The 18,516-nt window shown below is 37.9% G+C and overlaps 1 protein-coding gene across 14 annotated transcripts in view; it reads left to right on the forward strand.

The window, feature by feature from the left end:
- The window catches only part of LACC1 (laccase domain containing 1), a 94,900-nt gene that overhangs the window by 15,512 nt on the left and 60,872 nt on the right, over positions 1-18,516 (forward strand). For 10 of the 14 annotated variants that reach the window (XR_010123562.1, XR_008493443.2, XR_010123563.1 and 7 more), the window contains one exon: positions 10,616-10,708. The gene's annotated coding sequence lies outside the window, so the exon portion shown is untranslated. Of the gene's footprint in view, positions 1-8,091; positions 8,178-10,615; positions 10,709-13,123; positions 13,415-18,516 lie in introns of those variants that run through there. The other 4 variants (XR_008493446.2, XR_008493447.2, XR_010123565.1 and 1 more) reach the window with 4 other exon arrangements.

Raw genomic sequence — 18,516 nt, forward strand, 5'->3', positions numbered from 1 at the left:
TCCAACTGTAATTTTAAATTGTGAAGAATAGCACAGTGGCCAAATATTCTATACTCCAGTGCTTTATAAAACAAATCAGATGACCTTACCACTAGGAGGTGGTATTTCAACAAGTAGCTCTACTATTATTTCTTGGTATAAAGTTGAACTGATCTTTTTTTTTTTTTTGAAAAAAATCAACTTTATTTTTTCTAGGTTTTAAAAAAATAGAACCAGCTATTAATTTTTGTTGAGAAAATGCTTCTTTTGGTGTTCACATCTAAATTTCTGAAAAGGTGATCTGGTTACTAAAATCATCCCAAATGCATTCATAAACCAGATCCACGTGTGACCAGCCCTTTACAAAAATTAATTACAGTTGCCACAGCCTTTACATTCATTCTTATCACACGTTACAACATGCAGATAACACAAAGAAAGGTCAACAAGCTGAAGTAAACATTACAGCATCAGGAAAATGAAAACCCATCCGTATAAAATAAATATAATTTTGTAATAACTGTAAAGAAAATGAAAGCACTTAATAAAAATAATGGCAGTTGAATGTATAACTGTCTCATCACCCAATCATAAAATAAGTTACTGTAAAATGCATAGACTCCTTACACGAAAATAATTTGTGCATCACAGTCATGTGAAGTTGAACTAATCTTAAACTCTGTATTTTCTTGTGGAATAAAAAGGGAGGGGAGGACACATTTAAAGTTAGTGAATGTATTGCTCTTACTTTAGGTATAATGTGGTAGTTCAAGTAGATAAAAGCATTTAGGAACCCTCACCCACTTCTATCTCACTCCTACAGAATCTCTAGTAATTGCTTTTCTGTACGTAGATTTTTGGGAGAAACTCAGAGAAGCTTATTCTGTGTAACATGACAAAACAGAAATAATACCCATATATTCAGCAGCTGGAAGGAAAAATAACAGTGACATATGAGTTATATGCTTTTATATCTCAAAGTGGGATTTGATATTTATTTTTACTTGATTGTCCTAGAGTTATACTTCCAATGTATCCATCTTACTTTTTGTGTGAACTCTTAGAGAATGCTACCTATCTATGAAAGTTCAGCACTTTAAAGAAAGCATTACTCAGTTATCGTGTGTTATCGTGTTTGTATGCATGAGTCTTTGTGTATGTGCTAAATGGCAAACAAGAAATATGTGTGTGTTAAATATGACACATAGCCTCTTTGCCCTAGCTAATATAAATTAACACACACATAACACATTGGATGCAGTAGAATAATAGATTTCTCTCTATAGATTTTTTAATAAATTATGCAGTAAAGAATGGAAAGCATGGTCCATATGCTTACTGGATGTGTTTGTGTGAACCCTGATCTAGGGCACGTGCATTTCCATTGTAGGCAGTGTTTTTAAAGTTTACTTGTGATTTCAAAGATTGCCATAAGCAATGCATTGTTCTGTGCTAGGTCATTGCTTAATGAAGAAAAAAGAAATCTGCCAGTACTGCTTTTTCCAGATTAACACGTTTGGTTTGAAGTCACAGTGATTACATGTCAACTGTGTTGAGACAAACTTTTCGTACTCTCCTTAGATGCATTTTTGTAGAGAAAGAAATGCTTACATCACATTCCCCATGTCCTTTTGCCAAGTGCCTGAGGTGAGCTATGTCTCTGCTGTATTTGGAGTAGACTTTTTGTTTTATTTAATTCTCAGAAGGTTGAGGTGTGCAGTTACTACATTTTGTTAAACAAAATTTCCAGCAGACACTATAGCTCAAAATACCACATTCCTTTCTAACCAAAAACAAAACAAAAGACAAAAAAGGGGAGTAAAGGGAGTACTCTCATTTCATGAGAAACATTTGTAGAAAAGAGATTTGTTCATGGTAACAATTGGGTTTTTAATATCCTTCATTTTCTGAATTCTGCATCACACACTGCTTCAGTGTACATCTCACCATGCTTTCCTGTTCCTTACATTCTTAAAGCTCATGTTTTAAGGTTGTATTTTCTTTCTTTTTTTTTTTTTTGTTTTTTGTTTTGTTTTGTTTTTGAGATGGAGTCTCGCTCTGTTGCCCAGGCTGGAGTGCAGTGGCGCGGGCTCTCGGCTCACTGCAAGCTCTGCCTCCTGGGGTTCACGCCATTCTCCTGCCTCAGCCTCCCGAGTAGCTGGGACTACAGGCGCCCGCTACCACGCCCAGCTAATTTTTTGTATTTTTAGTGGAGACGGGGTTTCACGTGTAAGCCAGGATGGTCTCAATCTCCTGACCTCATGATCCACCCCCCTCAGCCTCCCAAAGTGCTGGGATTACTGGCGTGAGTCACCGCGCCCAGCCAAGGTTGTATTTTCTTATCCCTCCCATCAGCCTTGTTTTCATACTTGATATTTCATATTTACAAGGTACCTTCATTCCTTTGGTTTTCTACTTTTCAATACATATCCAGATTTGGCTATAGAGTTATCTGTTTGACATATCCTGTGTCCCCTCAAATACATCCTCCAAACTTAACTCATCATCTTCTCTCCAAAACCTGCTCCCATCCTGTCTTCTATCTCAGAGAATGAAATCATTATTCATGCAGTTGCCCAGCCAGAAACCCTGGAGTGTTTCTGAATGCCTCCCTTTCCTTATCCCCTTCCCTTCCCACACTACTGACTGTATATCTACCATCTGTTCCCATGTCTCTTTCTCACTTTTCACAGACATTCAGGTCATCATCTATCATCTGTATCATTAGAGCAGCCTTCTGACTAGTCTTTCCTTATTGAATCCCTTCTTACAGATTCATTATTGATTGTTTTAAAATGCAAATCTTGTCATATTACATCTCTCAAAAAATTTTTATGGCTTTCCCACTGCCTCCAAGATGAAGACCTACTCACTAAAATGTATAAGTGCTGTCATCCTCTCACCCCTGCATACTTCTTTAATTTCTACCACTCCCCATGCTCTAGCCATTCTGTACTTTTTTCATTTCCTAGAGTATGCCATTAAGCTAGGCCAGACCAAAGAGGTTGGTTGGCATTCAAAGACTGACTAGAACTCAGATTTTTGTTTAGGATTATTTTCACTTAGGCTTTCTACTAAATTAGCAAATAGGAAGTACCAAGGACATCTACAATATAAACATTTACATAAATGAGTACAACACTCTACTGTCTCCCTAGTTTCTCATGGAGATATGGCCAAAATTCAGTTGTCAATGTCATATATATATATATATATAGCGAGTACCATGCCAGATTGTACATGAAAGCTCAGTAGCTTTTGTTCCATGGGCAGTGTGAGGGGTCATACTAATGCTCGAAGGTCTACCTTCTACTGTATAAAGAAAGTTTTACTATATTGAAAAGCATGCACAATATTTTTTTCTGTGTTATTGGGTCAACAGCAGTTCTCACCATGATCACCATCATCTTCCACAGCTATGTTTTCTCTTGCTTCTTGGCTTTGTACACATTGCTGGCTCTTTGTACACATTGCATACACACAGCATTTGTCAATGTCGCCTCTCTTGAATAACTCTTAACTATCCTTTAAGACTCAGATCTGGGGTCTTCTCTTCCAGAATATTTTCTTCGTTGTTTGCCTCATTAGCAACCATCCTGAGCATCATTTTTTATGGTCCTCAGTGAACTGATTTTTAAATGTTGGTCTGTTTAATTGTCTACTATTAAATATAGGCTCCATCAGAGTAAGGAGCATATCTTACTTATCTTCATATTTTTAGTATCTAGCAAAGATATTATCACATTATAATAATCTAATATCTATAGGAGAAAAAAGGGAAAGAGGGAAGTGTATTATTCCTTTCTCACACTGCAATAAAGAACTACCTGAGGCTGGGCACGGTGGCTCACACCTGTAATCCCAGCACTTTGGGAGGCCGAGGCAGGTGGATTGCCTGAGCTCAGGAGTTCGAGACCAGCCTGAGCAACATGGTGAAACCCTGTCTCTACTGAAATACAAACTAGCCGGGCGTGGTGACAGGCACCTGTAGTGCCAGCTACTCTGGATGCTGGGGCAGGAGAATCACTTGAACCTGGGAGGCAGAGGTTGCAGTGAGCCGAGATCACGCCACTGCACTCCAGCCTGAGCGACAGAGCGAGACTTGTCTCAAAAAAAAAAAAAAGTTTGATCAATTTCCCTTCTGAAGCTTTAGTCTCTGCAAGAATATGGGGCTACCGCTCTTAGCTTTGGCCTCTTTTTAATTTAACTTTATTTTTATTTTTTATTATTTACTTATTTATTTGTGACGGAGTCTCTCTCTGTCACCCAGGCTGGAGTGCAGTGGCGCGATCTCCACACACTGCAAGCTCCGCCTCCCGGGTTCGCGCCATTCTCCTGCCTCAGCCTCCCGAGTAGCTGGGACCACAGGCACCCGCCACCACGCCCGGCTAATTTTTTGTATTTTTAGTAGAGACGGAGTTTCACCGTGTTAGCCAGGATGTTCTCGATCTCCTGACCTCGTGATCCGCCCACCTCGGCCTATCAAAGTGCTGGGATTACAGGCGTGAGCCGCCGCGCCCGGCCAGCTTTGGCCTCTTAACAAAGACTGCACAACAGGAAAAATCTCATGTTACATTTTGTTACAGTTTTATGGGAAATCACATTTCTAGGAAGGAAGGAAAACTCAATAAAATGAGAGTCAATAAATCATTCCTTGACATGATTTCATCAGTGTAGCAACCATTGTTGCTTCTCAATCTGCTGGAATAGGAAGTACACAGAAACACCTTGAAATATTCCTTCCACAAATGTTGAGTCTGAATCTAATCAAGCTCTAGAGCTAACCACAAGTTTATAAAAAATTTGGAGAAGGAAGGAGTAAGTTAAAGGATACCACAATTCAAAGTGTGGGACAATTGATCTAATTTTTGCAAATGGTCAATGGTAAGAATTGAAAGAAAGAATGAGAGGGGGACTATTAGATTAAAAGAGATTCCTGAGACATGGCAATCACAAGCAATGAGTGGACCTAGTTTGGAGTTTCATTAGAATAAGCCAACTCTAAAGACAGGTGTTTTAGATAATTGTGGAAATTTAAATGCAGGATAGGTATTAAATGTTACTAAAGAATTATTGTTAATCTTGTTAGATGTTAATGACATTGAAGTTATGTTAGAAATATCCATGTCAATACATATTGAACTATGTAGGGATAAACTAATGTGTTATCTGAGAGAGGCCACTACAGGCTTTAATAATAATAAAGAAAAAAGGCATGGATGACACAAATGTGGCGAAAGTCTTTAATTGTTGAATCTGAGTGATGAGCATCTGGAGCTTCATTATACTGTTTTCCTTCTGCATGTTTGTAACTTAGTCATAATTTTTTAAAAAATTAAACAATAATATCTAAAGTGATATCTCTGTTTTTGAAAAAGTAAATATACATGTCAGTTTTCTTTGTTAAAGCAGAAGACAAACATTGTCAATCCCCTACTCTTCTATATGCATGAGTTGGAGGAGAAAACAAAAGCCTGTGACTGTTGGATTCTTATTTGAGCAAAGAATATGAAGCCTAGGCAATATAGCGAGACCCCATCTCTACCACAAAAAAAAAGCCTGGCATGGTGGCACATGCCTGTAGTCCCAGCTACTTGAGAGGTTGAGCTGGGAGGATTGCTTCAGTTCAGGAGGTCGAGGCTGTAGTGAGCCATGATTGCACCACTGCACACCAGCCTGGGCAACAGAGTGAGATGCTGCACCCCTCCCCTGCCCCCCAAAAAGGAGTATGGGGGTCATATGCCATATATATTAACATGGAAAACAAACAGTTCATATACAGGAGGTCCATAATTTGCAAAAAACGGACAGTAATGACTTAACACGTTTCTACTAGAACTGCTAAACAGCAACTATTTAAAAGAAGGAGTTTACTCTTAGACTTTCTGTTATATTAAATGGAATCTGGTTGGCATGATGATTCCTTTAATGAAAAACTACATAGTTTCCATCCACTGGCATAAGAATGGAGTAGAAATGTATAGCTAAATAACAGTTTATGGTCCATACTTGGAATATCATAGTCCATTTCATTAAACAAGTTCAGAGGAAAGCAATACTAATAGTGAGGGAGCCCAAAGCCATATATGATCATGGAGGAATGGTCTCAAAGGGATTAGAAATGATTAGCGTGGAGAAAATAAATCTCAGTGGCATAAGATAGCACACTGCAGGTGTTTGACATACAAAATACCAAAGAGATTGGAAAACACAGAACCAATTAGTGGAAATTATAGGAAGGCTGATTTTGGCTTTGTTTGAATGTTAGGAAAGACAATTGCCAATAGGCCTTAAACCTCCCAGAGCATTTTTTCCTGGGCATACCAAGAATGCAAAGCTTTGACCTTTTCTTAATGCCACCATTTTTCAAGATTGTGTTTGCAGAAAGCAACCTTAAGGGATAAGTTTAGGTCCCACTTTGGGAAAAAGAGCCACCTTACTTTCTGCTTATTATAAAAGCAGTGGATTCCCCAAGCTCAGTATTCCTAAGACACAAATCCACTATATGCACGAGATATACCTGGACCCCTCTATGGTGCCTCCATGGGACTTAGGGGGCAAGGAGAACTTACTCAAATATGATGTTCATGCTGCTTGCTAAGCATGAATAATGAAGTCTTTTATCTCATGTCTTCTGCCAACATTTAAGAAACAGTGATAGGCTAATTTATTAACTTGTAAGTATGGTGAGATCAAGAAATCTCATACCCAACAATGGAGAACACATTAGTTAGTAGATTTCCTATCCAGAAGTGTTCACATGTGGATGTGTAAACTTCTTGGAGAAGATGATGTATAAACGCAGCAAAAAATAAAGTTTCAGACAAGTAGTTTTTCTTAGACTTTCAATGTCATTTCAATTCCATAAATTGTATTATTCCTTTTTAGGAAACACAAATATAACTGGACTTATCTACAGAATACCAGGACTCCCTAGGAAGTCTCTACATAAATATGGTCTCAATATTCATTTAAATGACCCAAATTCCATCCATTGTCTCTATGTATTTCCACTCTAGTAAACCTTTAGTAGCTTTCAGATAAAGGGAAATCCAAGATTATTATGCCAAAAATGTAATTCTCTTAGACTTCATGCCAGAGTTCTTAGCATCCAAGGCAGTCAAGATTACCATATCCAAGGTATATACTACCAATATGATTTAGTATTGTTGATCATATGACTGAGGTAGTGATTGCCAAATTTTTCCACTGTCTAGTCTCTGCCATGACATCCCTCTTCCTTCCTTACTAGAAGTTGAGTATCTCTGACTCATCTTATTGGAAATTCACCGACATTAGTTTCATTAATATTAATAAGAAGTTAGTATCTATAGTGTTGGTAAGCACACATAATATTTTTCTCCCATTGCCAAAAGCCTCTGGTAATATTTATCAGAATACTTTGAAAATGTGTATTAAAGTCTAGTCTAGAATTTCGAATGAGTGGTGTAATTCAGTTTGGGATTACATACGATCTATGGCCTTCACTGAATGCAAGCAAAGCTTTAACACTAGCATCATGGTCAAAACCTCTTTGTCCTCTTCGTTAGCAAATGCTTTGTGCATCACACAGATATATCCACTTGGTGGCAGTATGTACTCAAGAATATTTACTGTTTCTAGTTGCCTCAATCTAACGGAATTTAAAGATGTCAAACTTTTTTTATCTGGAAAATAGCCATTGTAGTGAATCTTAAGAAACAGTATTGTCTGAATGCAAGCTCCTCCCTAGAGATGATTATGGAGATTATAATAATGTTATTATATACTTCCTACCATTTACTCTCAATCATATTCTTTCTTCTGCCAACAATACCCTTAGTATGAGAACTGGTAAATACCTATTATATTACCTTATTTCTGTAACCTATCTCTTAGTTCTGAGGAACTTGCCTGGCAATAGACTTTTCCCTTTCTCCATTTTGTTTCTTAAATATCATACCCTCTCCACAGTGAGATTAAGAGATAGAACTTTAAGCTTCTGTATAGTACCATATGTACCCCTTTAGTTCTGCACTACCTCCTAGACATAGAGCAGATTCTTGATATTCACATAGTCTTGCGAAGTCATATGGTTCTCTTTCACTTAAATTAATTCTGTCTGAAATGCAGAATGACACCAATTAACTTGCTCTACGTAAGATTTGTCTTCAATGAAGAGAGGGAACACCTTCCAAGAAATTAAATTGTGTAATCAGGTAGGACTACAACTATGAGAAGAACTCACAAAAATAAACATATTTTAAAAAATTGAAAATAAAATACTAACTTAGTTGTGTTAGATGGTGGAATTATGAAAGCTTTTGTTTCCTTTTTCTGCATTTGTGTAGTTTTTCCTATATTTTCTTTAATGAACTATACTTTTTTCAAATAAAAAATATATAACTGCTCTTAAGCCATCTTTTATCTTTCGCCTGCCTCAAAGGAAACATTCTTGTTTTTAAAATATCCTATTTAGTTTTCTGCTATCTAATTTTCCAAAAGATATTTAGTAACAGTTTGACATTTCCTTGCATCTCCGAACATGGCACTGGTTTCTGATGAGTGTGATGGGAGATTTGACCCATTTTTAAAAATAAACTTTTTACAGAGAGTTGCACAGATAGTGCAAAGCTCCCATACACCCAACACTCAGTTTCATTTATTAGAAACATCTTAACATTAGTTTGGTATATTTGTTGCGATTAATGACCCAATATTCATATATTATTATTAACTAAATTCCATACTTTATTCAGATTTCCTTTGTTTTCACCTAATGTTCTTTTTCTGTTCTGGGATCCCATCCAGGATAACTTATTACAATTTATTTGTCGTATCTCCTTAGATTCTTCTTGGCTATCACAGTTTCTCAGACTTTATTTTTCATGACCTTGGCAGCTTTGAGGAGCACTGGCCAAGTATTTTGTATTAACAGAATGTCCCTCAATTGGGATTTGTCTGATGTTTCTCTCATGATTAGGGTGAGGATATGGATTTGGGGGAGGAAGACAACAGAGGTAACGTGCTATTCTCATTACCTCACATGGAGGGTATGTGCTACCAACCTGACTTAGCATTTGTTGATAGTCTGACTGAGGCAGTGTTTGCCAGGTTTTTCTATCACAAGGTTACTCTTTCATTGGCCTTCCCATACTACACTCTATAGCAGTGTGTGCATAGCCCACACTTAAAGAGTGGAGGGTTATGTTTCACACTGTGACAGTGGAGTATCTACATCAATTATTACAAATTCTTCTATACCTGAGATTTGTCTACTCTCTCCCATTATTCAATCATTTATTTAAGTCAGTATGAACTCATGGATATTTATTATATACTTTAGATTATAATCTAATATTATTTTATTTGTTTTTCTTAAATTGGCCATTGGTGCTTTTTCAGTTGAGTTCCTGTGTCCCTTTGACATACTCCCACTATTGTGGGGTGTGATTTTAGCACGCTGTTACTTTCTGGCACTACTAGTACTTCCGAATCATCTTATGTAGTCCCTCCCTGGTCCCTAAATTGGATAATGCTTTTTAACTCTCATCATAAAGATCAATATTGAGAAGGACACACTGAGTGTCCATTGCATAAAGACCTTGTGTTAGGAATACGACTTTTTAAAAAGCCTCTTTTTGGATAGATCTTTTGCTTTACCTGAGAAAATTAGACAAATACATATAATAGCATAATCCCATTTATTAAACATAATATTAGCCTAAAAAGAAAAAAATCCACATAGTAGTGTGTACTCACCCTTCAATCCCCACCTGTGAGTATGGCCTGGATACTCATAAGAAGGGGTCAAATGTGCTGTGTAGGAGGGGATTCTGAGGCTGGACAAAATAGGAGGAATGTCATCTAGAAAGCTATCACTAGAAACATCTGGCTAAGGAGAAACAATGATAACATAATCAGAAGAGAACTTAGAACCAGCAAGTTTCCTCCAGCTGTGAGTTCAAATTCAACTGCCAGAAGTGTACATATCACTCCTGACAGCCCCTCTGATGTTGTGACTCTTCAAGGACTTTTGAGCTCAGCTAATAATTTTTCAAATAAAAATCCCAATATACATATATAACAAAAAAGATACGTAAAAATTTCTTACAGTTATATTATTTGAGTTTTTATATATATATAACAATATGTTATATATAGAACAAATTCAACAAAAACTCAAATAACTGTAAGAAATTTTTACATATCTTTTTTTTTTTTAGATAAATAAACTGAAACCCCAATACAAAGTCAAGAATGTTAGAGCTGGACATGACCTGAGAGAGGTCTGTGACCTCCTGGGAATCACTCCACAGTTAGTGTGAAACTAGATGCCAACTGTCTTGAACTTTGGATCAGAGCATTTTTCACCACAGAGCTTTGCTTCATTGAATAACTTATTTACACATTCCACTCATCCATTTATTCTACAAAAAAAAAATTTAATAGCTCCTTCATGCCTGACACTGTGCTCAAGTTTGTAAGTACAAATTTTGAGAGTTTGCACTACTGTAAAGAATTGAATAACAAAATTAGATAAACTGCCACCAGGTGGCATAAATCTTCATACTGGCAAGGACGTTTGTAGGTAATTTGTAGTAACTATTCAGTTTTTCCTCTTAGACTTTTTTATGTTTTATTTTTTCAAATTCAGATGGTGAGAACTGGTCTGAATGTACAATTCAGTCTTACCGTTTTCCATCAAGGTGTCACCAATCTTCCAGTCTCCCAGGCAGAAGTCTTTGAGGTATGTTTTGGTTTCATCTTCTACTTATTGAGTCACAGCTTATTCAGACTGGCTGCTTTCCTCATCTTTAGCTACTTTATAAAAACCTTCAATTTAGCAGTATCAGGGGAAAAAAACTACCTTGGGTTAGTCTTAGCCTACTGCAAGTTCACTGCTGCCTCTGAGCCTTTGCTCCTGCTGTTCCATTTCCCTGAAATTCCTTCTTCTAAACTCTTTCATCATTGACTCACCAATGTTCAACAAATATTTGAGTGGTTGTTATGGTGATGCTGATATATGAAATGCCAAACTATATACTCCCCTCCCATGCCAGGATCTGCTATGTCCCTCCCTGCCCTTCTGACAGTAGAGAAGTTCTAGTAGGTTAAATGGGTATATGATCAAATAATTGCTATATTAGGGGCATTTACCAGCCATCGTGGTGACCAAAGTATCAGCTTTGCAGAGGTGATCAAGAAATAAATTGGTCCTTGGTTTAGGTATAAAGGTAAGTCAACTAGTTTAAATGGATACAGGGTCAAATATTGTCCTACACAGTGAGATAAAATGCCTTGGCACTTCAAGTCTGACAATTCTAGACTTTGAAATTTTAGATGGGAAGAAGGTTTGATGCATATAGGCAGGTGGCCAAAGTTGATTTTAAAAAGAAAGGCTGAAACCAGATTAAAAGGGCCCTTGAAGGACATGCAAAGAAGTTAGGACTTTATCTTTTAGGTATTAGAAACCATTACAAGATTTAGAAAGGGGATGACGTGAACAGATTTGCATTTTATATCCTCTCTGGCTGGATGTGGCATGGCTTGGAGAGAGGTGAGACCAGATATGTGCAAGCAGTTGGGAAATAACCCTAGAGTCTGGGTGGGTGGGGATGTTAAGGCCTGAACCAAGTAAAATCCATGCTGAAGGAGAGGCAGGGATGGATCTGAGACAGTCAACAGAATTTGGTGAGGAATCAAATATGGGAATAAGGAGAAAGTACTTTGTGACTGCCAGGTTCCTGGCTTAGGTCACTGAGTGAGGAGTGATGCCTTTAATTAGGCATAAAAGGATACAGGAGGCTGAGCAACTTTTAGGGGGTGGTGGTGGTAGTGGTGGTGGTGGTGAATGTTTTGAGTTTACTTTGAGATGACTGTATGATTATTTGCACTAATCAACTTCATACATTAATATGTAGGTTAGAATGAAAGGTCTCAGTAAAGAAAACTTTCTTACTACCATTCATTCATCAATCGATTTGTCAGCCAAAAGTGCCTCCTTCATGTCTTATAAGGAGTTAGGTGCAATAGGTATTATGAACCCTACATCCCAAATTTTCCAAAGTAGTTTTAATTTTCTACAGTTTTTTATTTTTGACAAATGCAATTCATTCAATATTTACTTAATATGACTAAATTTTTATATCTTGTAAGACTTTTCTTATAAGTTAATAAATCACTAAAAGGTTTAAAGTATGAATCCTGCAAGTAAGGTATTTGTAGCCTAATCCAGAAGAACTCCATACTCATTAGAGAACCATTTAGTGGTAAACTGCAATGTTGTAAGGTTTCCGGGGCATCCAGAAAGTGGCTCTCATTTTGGGTAGGAGGAATTAGGAAGGGCTGCACCAAGAAGCTAGAACTGCAGCAAGGATCTGAAGATAGAACAACAGCTGCAAAGTTAGACAGTGGGTGAAGAAAGCAGCATCGGGAAAAACATCTGGTTGGAATGACTTTGGTGTGTTCAGGGGAGATTGAAGACCTTGGCCTCTCTTGATTAGCCTTTTGGCTCAGTCACAGAGGGTGACTAAATTCATCTGAGGGGTTGTATAATTCCTATTACTACTTTCTTATATCTATCTTCAATTTGGGATCAACTTTGTGATGATTTGTCTAAGGTATAATGAAAATTTTTACTTGTGTGGTTTCCAGATTCTGTTTTTTCATTCCCTTCCTGGCATTTTTCAATTTGCATCTCATTCTGATTTTCAGCTTTTCTGACCTTAGTCATAAAAGCTTTTGATAAATTTTAGTATTCCATAATCACCCTTGTTTCTCCTTTTAGTAACATCCCCATTTGCCTGTGAGGTCCACATGTAGCCTTTTGAGGTAGTACAATTGAAACTTTTATTAAAATTAACTGTGAATAATAAGATATCTTAAAATATATCCTCAAGAGCTGTAAATGAAATAAACACTTGGTATTGAAAATCTATAATGTAATAAGGATATATAATAGTGCCTCCTGCACATTCGATAAATGTAGTTGGCATTCAAGAAACATTGAATGGATGAATTTTACACAATAACCTAAAGAAGACTGCATCTTCTTTGTTAAAAAAGTTTGTTCTGCCAGAGCAAGAAACACAGCAGGAGGCTCAGGGCATAATCTGCCAGGCCCGGTGCTTCTGCAAATGATTTCCTCTGGTTTTGTCCTCAGTCAAGGCAAGCTCTGGCTTCGTGGTGCTCTGAGGTGAGATGAAGGTCAGGGACCTGGTGTGTCAACTCCCTTCTCTCCAAGCGGCCCTAGCTCAGGGATCTGTATGAAACGCATCAAAACATCAGTCCAAGTGGCTGACATCCACTTCAGCTATTTGTTTGCAAATAGGACTTCTAAATGCTTTGAAAACAGTTTGTTCTTTAAAGTTGGTAAGCATTCCTTTTATAATTTGTCTTCACTCTTTTTGAACAAGCTACTAATATTACTGATAAAATAAAATGAAAATTCAACTAGCCTTACTTTGATGGTTGGTTATAAGTTCAAAATAAGCAAAGTCCAAATTAATGAGATTTTATTGTCTATGTATGTAAGTTTAGCTATATAGGCTTACATGTATGTGAATTAAGAATCATAGCAATTTAGCACTGGAAGGAAACATAAAAAAGAATTCTTTCTAGACCCTACATTTTGCAAATGAAGAGATATGTAACTAGTAAATTGTTCTTTTCCTTGCACCCAAGAGACTAGTTCTATATTTAAACACAATCCATAAATAGATTCCTTTACAGATATAATTTGCTGTGATTTCACAGCTCTGCTGAGCACATTACATGTTATGTAATGCTTTTACTTCTATTAGCTGTGTCTTAGCATCTCCTATAAATCTGCAGCCTCTTTGAAGGTAGAGATTATATTTATTTTTGCATTTCCCAGAGAACCTGCCCCAGCCCTATCCCCACAGCTGATTCTGGATTGCGCATCCAGCATCTGCAGGCGGCCATGAGCCTATGCTGAAATCAAGGAACCAGGCTCTGGGTTCCTGTGGGTCGCCTGTGGACTAGGCAAATTTTCCTCTGCTTCAGAACATCTGATAGTTTCTCTGGATTGCCTTGTGTATATTTGGAGTCCTGTTGTCTCTATTCTTCACCTGATAGTTATGAAGCTGTGCCCCTATGCTGAGGCCCACCCATCCCATTGTTTTCCCCATCCCAACCTCAACTGTCTTAAACTAGACTGGATTTGCCATTCCCTTATTTGGACACAAATTAGAATTGCTACCACTTCTCCACCCTCTCACCATTGTGCCCTTCACCTCCGCATGCTGTGTGGTAAATAACCCAGGCAGCCTGCAGTGATCCCACTCTTAGAGCTAAAGCTATTGCTTGCCTTGCACTGTTACATAACATAAATGAGTGCTCAATGATTTGAAAGAATAAATTTGGACATTAATGATTCACTCAACAAAGACTTATTGAGTACCTAGTATATGCCATACCACCATCACCTTATTCTCTGTGCTGGGATATAGCAGGGAATAAAACCAAGTCCCCGCCCTCATGGGATTACATTCTAGTCAGGGAGGTACACAATAAGCAAATAAACAAATAGACATATAATATAAAGTCACTGCTAAAAAGTAAGTGCTGTCACAAAATGTAAAGTAAGGAAAGGGAATAGAAAATGACAGGAGGGAGTGCTATTTTAGATAGGATAATCAGGAAAGGCCTGGACATAGAGACATGTTGGAATCATCTGCACATAGATGGTATTTAAAGCCATAGAGTAAGTGAGATCATCTGAAGAATAACATGCTTAGTGAAGAGATGCGTGAGGACTCAGCCTGGGGCACTCCAACAGTTAGAGGTAGGGAAGATAGGGAGGGTTCAGGAAGGAAGGAAGGTTGAGGAGGAACAGCCAGAGAGGGAGAAGGGCAAGCAGGATAGAGTAGTGCTTTGGAAGCTGAATTGAGAAAGTATTTCAAAAAGGAGGACAATTGGCTGCAACCAAGATTGACATTTGGATTGGCAATGTGGAAGTTAATGGAGGTAAAGGCAATAGTAGCTTCACTGAAATGGAGGGGACTCTGATAGGAATCTTCAAGACAGAACAGGAGACGAAGAAATGGAGAGATGAATGTGCACTGTGCCTTTGAGGTACACTGCTACAAAAGGGAGAAGAAAAGAGGCAGTATCTACAAAGAGCTGTGAGACCAAAAGAGGCTTTCGTTGTTATTGTTGTTGTTCTTTTTTAAGATGGGAGAAATCACAGTATTTTTATGTGCAAAAACAAAGATGCAGGAAATAGGGAAAACTGGTGATACAAAACAGAGAGGGGTAAGTGTACAGGCAAGAGGCAGTGAGATTCAAAGATAGGACATTTCAAAAGAAGGCAAACTAACAGTCAATGGTAAATTAACCATTTTGGCAAGCATACATTTCATTTTGGTCTATTTTGCTTTCTCATCAAGTTGTGGTTAATGACATATATGAAATTTTTATAATAAGAAGAATATGATTGTGCAGAATTTTAGACAGTGGCTCTTCAGTGAAGTCATTGGTATTTTAATCAAAATGATTTGCAGGTTCTAATCCCAAAACAACTTGAAATTTCCAGCCCTCAGTGTATGGTAAATTATCTATCACATTACCGTAATTAGACCCATATAATTAAAACAATAGCAGCTTCTTTTATGTCTCTGTGGCACTTCTGCTAACAGGGCTTTAGTTCTCTCCAGTAAAGCCTCAGAGAAACCCAAATGGGAAAAGTATGACCCTATAAACAGAAAAGACAGCCTTTACTATTTGGGTTTTTCTCTTTATAGTACCTCAATTCTGAGTTCCCAGGCATAAATATAGGTAGAAACTGACCTAAAGTCCAATCTACTTTTTAGAAAAATATGTATTCCACAGGATGCAAAATTTAGGTAAGATAAATAAGAAACAAGATTTTCAGAACATCAGAGCTATAAAGAAAGACCACCCTCAGTGAGTATAAAACCTTAATTAAGACAGCTATGATAGATTCCTTTTAATGTGAAACCAGTGATTTTTAAAGACATTAAAGATCACCTATTTCAACCACTTTATTTTATAGATGAATAAACTCAGTGCCCAAATGGTTAAATAACTAATACAAAGATGCTTAGGTGATTAGTGGCTATATTGGGTGGATTTTAAAATTAATTTTAAAAAATTGAAATAAGAATATTTATTGAGTGTTTCCATATACCAGGCACTGTGCTGATCACATTACAGTCATACCCTCATTTAAAATTTATAGCAACTATATGAGGTGGATAATAGGAGATCTCTTCACCAGCTGCCACTGAATTGACTTACTAACTTCACCACTTGTCTCCACTTTCTTCTTCGTTAAACACATTGACTGATGCTGGTACTATGTTAAATGCTTGAGGCTGGTAAATTTATTTGAAAATTTCTTTTCACCTATCCAATCTGCAGTCTGTAGTCATAATCTACGTTGGCATCAGTATCACCTGGGTACTTGTTAAAAATGCAGATTCTCAAACCCCAACCAGACTTACTGGATCAAAAACTGGGGGTGGGGTTTAACAATTTATGTTCTCCATTCAAGCGATTCTGATACATGCCAAAATAGAACACTACTTTAAAGGCTAATACAGGGGCCAAGCAGAAGCTCCTGGAGCTCCTTCCTCGTGCTACCAAAAGAGTAAACCAAAAGCAATACTGCATCCTTGAAGCACCATAGAGATCATTGCCACCACTGAAAACTTAGAAGCTATGTACTAGAAGCTATGTTTGTTTGGAGAAGTGATTCCCTTCATATTCAGATTTAACATACAAATTTGACTGGATTTTCGTGAATGGCAATGGATTATTAAAACTCAACCAATGGTTATTTCAGTTAAGCTGCTGTTTCAGCTGTGGCCTTTTTTATTGAAACAAACTGACACCTCTCTTGGCATCTAACATGTAGTCATTAAATTAGCCCATTTTCCCAGTATTCCAAAGAACAATCTTGTCTAAGGCTTATGTCAGCTCTTTGGCTCTGTGCCAAAATTAGGCCCACAAGGACCTTAACTGTTCTAACACCTCATGGAGCATCACATTAGTACACTACATCTGTGACATTTTACTGTTAAGATTTGCATAGCAGGGAGTAACAGATACCCTAGAAACCTTTAAGGCACATGTGTGGCAGTAGCTGGAGGAGAAAATCCATGAACATTTAGGTGCCTACCATCTCAGCAAAGTTTCTAGAGTCAGGTTGTTTTCATCATATTGGATTATTCTGTCCAGAGGCAAACATTGTGCGCCTTTGTGCCCCTACCACTGAGAAAGAGGCACAATGTTTAGTAGGTGTCTTTGGATTTTTGAGGCAACATATACTACGTTTGGTTGTTCTGCTCTGACTCATTTAGTCACTGACCAAAAATATTTCCAGCCTTGAATGGAGTCCAGAGCAAAAAGAAATCCATGGTTGGACAGACTTTAGTTATAAGAGGCTCTGGCTCTGCAATTTCAGCTTTTCTAAACCAGTGGATCATAGGTTCTTTTTTTTTTTTTTTTTTTTTTTTTTTGAGACAGACTCTGCCGCCCAGGCTGGAGTGCAGTGGGGCGATCTCGGCTCACTGCAAGCTCCACCTCCCGGGTTCACGCCATTCTCCTGCCTCAGCCTCCTGAGTAACCACCACGTCCGGCTTTTTGTTAACACGGGGTTTCACCGTGTTAGCCAGGAAGGTCTCGATCTCCTGACCTCATGATCCGCCTGCCTCGGCCTCCCAAAGTGCTGGGATTACAGGCGTGAGCCACCGCGCCCAGCTGGATCGTAGGTTCTTTAAGTGTCTGTGGCAGATAAGGAATCTAAATGGAGCCTGCTCCTGCACCAAGTTCGACTAAGAGAATCACGGTGTGAGCCCGTAGGATTTTGGAGCAAGTCTATGACCTCTTTATCAAGTCACTATTTTCCTTCTGAAAACAGTTTGTGGCTTGCTGCCAGGTCCTGATAGGAGTGAATACCTGACCATAGGTCTACAAATGACCTAAGCTTTCCAATATCAATTGATTGTTTGGATCCAGCTGATCATAAAGTTAAATGTGTCTAGAGATGCTCCATCAGCAAATAAAAGTGCTGTATATGACACCGGGCCTGAGCAAAACCCGAAGGCAGTGTTAAGACATTAATAGGACTTGTTTCCACTCCTATGAGTAGAAGACTGCTCATTACCTTTTCTCCCTCAGTTTGCACACATGGCCCCGCGGGAGTTCCCTATATCATACTGCCTGCAGAGAAAAAAATTTGGTTCTGCCCAAAATGGCACCAGACATTCATGGGTGACATGAGAGGCAGTGGAGAAGGAAAATCTTCCCACTAGATTAAACTTCAAATGAACTTGAACTTCTCATGGTGAACTTCACCTAGAAAAAAATACTTTGCTTGAGGAAATTGCTCTCAGATTATCAATTTTAACCATTATGCCATTGGAATCATAAGACATAAATAATAACACATTTATATTAGTAGGTAATCTACTGAGTTCAATGGAAAAATTGACCCAGCTTGAAAGTATAGTCCACTCTGAGAACTTATAGCATAGCAAATGGTGTACATTCTTTAATCAAACACCATCT

Source organism: Pongo pygmaeus, chromosome 14, assembly GCF_028885625.2.
Source record: "Pongo pygmaeus isolate AG05252 chromosome 14, NHGRI_mPonPyg2-v2.0_pri, whole genome shotgun sequence".
NCBI lineage: Eukaryota > Metazoa > Chordata > Mammalia > Primates > Hominidae > Pongo > Pongo pygmaeus.